Source organism: Vespula vulgaris, chromosome 20 (assembly GCF_905475345.1).
Source record: "Vespula vulgaris chromosome 20, iyVesVulg1.1, whole genome shotgun sequence".
NCBI classification, from domain to species: domain Eukaryota; kingdom Metazoa; phylum Arthropoda; class Insecta; order Hymenoptera; family Vespidae; genus Vespula; species Vespula vulgaris.
In genome coordinates, this window is record NC_066605.1 from 2,881,321 (window position 1) to 2,887,320 (window position 6,000).

Here is a 6,000-nt window from a genome sequence, read left to right on the forward strand (position 1 = left end):
AAGAAAAACATACAATAAAAAAGAAAAACAAAAACAAAACAAAAGATAGAAAGAAATAGAATAAATCGAAATAGAAAATTGACCGAGAACAAATTAGAAAAATAATATATTACCATTCGTTTAAACATATCGACAAGATTTATCGATATTTATCTAATCGTTTATTAATACAAAAATTATATATATATATATATACATAAATAAAAACATCAACAAGAGGCGTTCGAGAAGATTCGCCTAAGAAAAACTAGTTCCTTGCGCGTCCAAGATGTTCTCCCTCGTGGTTACGATACGGCTTCTTAAAGTAGCCAATGACCACCGGTACCGTTTCGATTATGCTGTCACACGGTAAGAGAATGTTGGAGTATTGGTTATGGAGGTACGGGGGAGGTGAGTGAGAGGTTGAGGAACTAGAAGGGGGAGTAAAGGGGGGTGGGTGGGGTGAGGTTTTATCGAGCGAACCTTTCGATCGGATTCGATGTTGGATCGCATTGGAAATTGAACGACTAAAAAGATTGAATGTATGTATGTATGTACGTACGTACGTATGTATGTATGTATGTATGTACATATATATGTATGTATGTGTAAGTACTTACATTGGATTATTTATCGTAGTCATTTATGTATGTAGAAGGGATAAGTAAGGGAGGAAGAGTATAACGAACATCTGTGCTATGCGACATTGTTACACGAGATCGCACAGCGGGAAGAAATCTGTACTCAACTACAAAATATATACAGATCGCTTCGTTTAAAACGTGCATTGTTCTACCACCCATCTACTCTCTCTCCCACTCCCACCCCCCACCCTCATCCCTCTCTTCTCTTCGATTCTCCTCTTCTCTCCTACGTTTACTCCATCCACTTGTGGTCATGTACAATATATATATATATATATATATATATATATATATATATATATATATATATATATATATAACGTTAAGTCTCATTGCACGATTGATAGCAACGACAATAGTAGAAAAGCATTGCTCTGACTTACTTCCGAATGAATCGAATAATATTATACAAAGGGATGAGAGTTTCTGACGACGTTCGAATTTGAATAAGTTTGATATTCGTTTGATCGGCGTATTGATATGAATTATATGAAATTTATTTCGTATGACTTTTTCATTGAAATATATGTTGCTATATCTTTTTATGTATCTATAAATTTCGATCTTTTTTTTTTTTTGTTATTATATATTAATCAAATTTCTTTCAACTGTGATTTTGAATAATGTTTGTTTGATAAAATGGTATTTAAAATGAATAACAATTATTGTTGCGTCAAACGTTAACTTCACATTAGAAAGAATAAATAAGACATTGAATGATTACTTTCAAATAATCTTATCTACTTATATCGATTCTCGCGAAGAAAGTTTCTTTTTCTTTTTCTTATAATTATATATGATAATTGTAATGATATATAAGATGAAAAGAAAAGGAAATAAATAAAACGAAACGAGAAGGAATAGATTTGATACTCGTGAAAAAATACATAAAATTCATCTTCTTATGACTAAACCGATATAAGAGAAATTAAAACAAAGAAAGTATCAAAAAAAAAAAATAAAATATAAAAAAAAAACAGTGATGCATATAAAAAAAGAAAAATCTCTTTCCTGTAATTACACTGATATGAGAGGAAATAAAAGCAAAAGAGAAGGAAAATAAAAAGAAAAGATTCGATTCTCATGAAAAAAGAAAACTATTCTCTTTCTTATAATTAAAGCAAAATGAATAACAGGTAAGACAGAAAGTAGAAGAAGAAGAAATCAAAAAATAAAAAAAAAGAAAAAGAAAAGGAAAGAAAAATGGAAAAGAAATATTTGATTCTCCTGAAAAGAAAGTTTTTTTTCTATTTCTTTGTTCTTTTCACTTATAATTATATCGATATATAAAAAAGAAAGAAAGAAAGAAAGGAAAAAAGAAAAAAAATGTTAGATCCTCGTGAAAAAAAAAGAAAAGGAAAGGGAAAAGAAAGACAAATACAAAAAAAAAAGAGGAACAAAAATATTATCTTTCTCATAATTGAACCGATATATATATATAAAAGAGAAAACAAAAAGGCAGAAAAAAAAGTTAGATTCTCGTGAAAAGTCGATCGAATAAATTTAATAGGAACGTTCTTGCACTCGAACGACCTTCTGACACATTTCTCGATTCCACTTCGAGAGAAGATTCGTCTCCAATAAATCGGTGCCCCAGGAAACTTACTGCGAGAGAGAAAGAGAGGGAGAGAAAAAGAAGAAAAGAAAAAGACAGAAAAATAGAAAGAGAGAGAGAGAGAGAGAGACAGAGAGAAAAACAGACAGACAGAAAGAAAGAGAAAAAGACAGAGAGAGAGAGAGAGAGAAAGAAACAGACAGACAGATAGACAGAGAGAAAGAGAAAGAGAGAGACAAAGAGAGACAGAGAGAAAGAGAAAAAGACAGAGAGAAAGAGAGATAGAACGAGACGGATAACTGACGTCTCTATAGTAGTAAAACGGGTCCGAGCGTGTGGCGTTTGCGTCGCGACGGGGGTCCCCAGACGTCGTCGGAGACATCCAGCACCACAGGCGTCCATTGTCTCAAAAGGGAGTCCCAAGGGCGAGCCTCCGAAGGGCCTACTCTGGGCCTGACGCACACGAGGGGGTCTTACCGCCCCCCCATTGGGGAATCCACGCGGCATTCGTGATATTAATAACCGAAATTCGACTATTTCTTCTCTTACTCGCTCTCTTTCGTATTTTTATTCGTATTCGTTGTTTTTCTTTTTCTTTTTCTTTTTCTTGTTCTTTTTCTTGTTCTTTCTTTTTTCTTTTTTTGTTTTAATCTATCTATCTTTGTCTCTCTTACTCACTCGCTTTCTTCCTTTCTTGTTCGACTTCGTTTTTCAGACCCACCGACGCACACCTGACCCCTTCGATTTCGGTCCCCTCCCCCACTCTTCCCTTTTCTTCATCTCATCCTTCTTCTCCTACTCCTTCTACTCCCTTTCTCTTCGTCCGATGTATAAACGTATGTCGCACCCACGCCGAATTCGACTCGAAAACGAATCGTACGTCCTCAGTCGTTCGAATTGAATTATTAGGACGTTCGATCGGATTTACATACATCGGTGACTTTTTAATTGGCATGCGATGTGTTCTCTCCTCGATCGGATTCGAACTGATTCTTTTTCCTTTTTTTTTCTTTTTTTTTCTTTTTTTTAGTTCGTTTTGTTTGATTTCTTTCTTTCTTTTTCTTTTTTTTTTTCTTTGTTTCTTTTTTCTTACACGATGATTTTTCGATCGGTTAGATGGTGAGAATGAGGTGTCCATGGTGTTTTGCAATTTTATTTACGTTATTGTTATACGGGGTGTCTGTGTCTGTTGTGCGCGCTCGTGCGTATTCTTTTCTGAATCAAAATTATGCGTGTTGTTTTTTTTATAATGTTATACATTGTCAATGCACGTACGAACGAATTCAATTTAATTTAGTAATTTTTTAAGTTGATAATCGTTAAAGTTAGTATTGATCATTTTTAATCGTATAGATGTATAATATATAATTTTTGTTATGCGTTTGAAGTTTTAGTTTTATTAATTCGAAAAAACGTATATATTCAATTTTTTAACAACAGTCGTACTAAATGGAATTAAGTGGAATATTATGTATCTAAGATTGTTTTGATTGTCAGAATAGATATAGAAGAAATAAAAATAGAATTTTTGTTACGCATATGAACATATTTTTAGATAACCAATATAGAATTTTATTATTTTTATAAAAAAAAAATGAAAATAATAATAATAAATTGTGTTATCCGTATGACTCATTACTAATAAGACATATTTATCTTTTACTGTAAGCTATTTCGCTATAATTAATTTTCAATAATATTCTAGTAATTACAAATACGAAAAATTGATTCTACATACGAATTTTTTTATATACGGATTTTCATTAATGAAATAAGCAAGAATCATACCTAATCAAACTAATATTATACATAAGAAATTATCTTAATTCTCAAAAATCATAAAAACAAAATAAAAAGAAAATTTCTATACCGCATATGAAATATTTCCCGATATTTCTCCTTCATTTTATAAGATAACAAATATACAATTGGATGTTTTTATGAAAAAAAAGTATGATAATAATAATAAATTATGTTATCCGCGATCAGTTTTTCATCGAGCTAGTTATCGTGCATCAGAAATTATTTGAATTCTGAAAAATCGTAAGAACAAAATAAAAAGAAAATTTCTATACCGCATATGAAATATTTCCTGATATTTCTCCTTCATTTTCTAAGATAACAAATATACAATTGGATGTTTTTATAAAAAAAAAGTATGATAATAATAATAAATTATGTTATCCGCGATCAGTCTTTCATCGAGCTAGTTATCATGCATCAGAAATTATTTGAATTCTGAAAAATCGTAAGAACAAAATAAAAAGAAAGTTTCTATACCGCATATGAAATATTTCTCAATATTTCTCCTTCATTTTCTAAGATAACAAATATACAATTGGATGTTTTTATAGAAAAAAAAAATTATGATAATAATAATATATTATGCTATCCGCGATCACTCTTTCATCGACTCATTCCTAATAGGACATAGAGCGAGCTCATTAACGGGAAACATAATGCTAGAATAACCGGGAACCACGACGAACACGGCAAATTGCGTTCGAACAAAATACATCCGCTCGAGGATTCGAATCCGTGGAGTCGGTACTCTACAATTTATGTTCCCTGCTTCGTATACCGAACCCATGTTCATCTACGCGACCACATTTAATCCCATTTGATTTGTACTGGTATAAATGCGGTCTGCCCGTTAAACGTGTGCGGGTTCCGGAACACAGAGAGAACCGACGAGAAACGAACGTTCGGCTCTCGACTGTGTTGCTCTCACATCACCCTACCTACACCATTTCTCCCTGCCACGTTCGAATTAATAACCGAAATTCCAATTCCTGTCGTCCATGAATTTATCACGACGCGAAACATATCTGACAGAGTTCTAACTCGAAAACGAACTGTGTGTTTGTCATTTTGCAGCAAACCGATTCTCTTATAACAAAAATTTCTCGTTAATTTTCATTCGATAAATATATTATCCTTGTTTTCACTCAAATTTCTTTAATTCAACAATGTTTTTAAATATTCTTCGATCCATTAGTTAATAATTTGTTATAATAAACGATAACAATGATATTGATCCAATATATATTATATGGTACATTTTATAGGTTAGAATTCCACCATTTTGTATGGTTATTGATAATTCATAAATTAATATAATTTTCGTGTATTTATGAAACAACTCGATATAATTCAAATTAATAATATATATAAAAATTATTTATTCGTATATGAAATACAGTGATATTATGATTAATATCAACATTTTTGCGTTTTTTTTTGAAAAATTTTAATATTACTTATTAAACGTTATTCGGCTTATGTTTTCATTGTGTTCACTTGAATGTGTTTAATTTAACAATGGTTTTAAATATTGTTCGATCGATTAGTTAATAATTTGTTAAAATAAACGATATCAACGACATCGATCCAATATATATTATATGATAAATTTTATAGGTTAGAATTTCACCATTTTGCATAGCCATTGGGATAATTCATTGATTAGTATAATTTTCGAGTTGAATTTATGAAACAACTCGATATAATTCAGATTAATAATATACATAGAAATCATTTATTCGTAAACGAAATACAGTAATATTGTAATACGATAAATTATTCGGCTGGCCAATAATTAATTTTAGAATTTTCGAAATTGTCTTTTCCAAAATTTTAATATTACTTGTCGGCATTATTGGACTTATTAATATTTGCAAATACTAATATCGTGTATAGGTTTTATTAATGTAAACGTTATCAGTAGAAACTCCTGAAACTTCGAAGATTACTTATTATCCTTATTGGACTTAGTAATGTAGAAAATATTTTCTATTATTATATTCTCTATTGATCTTATTA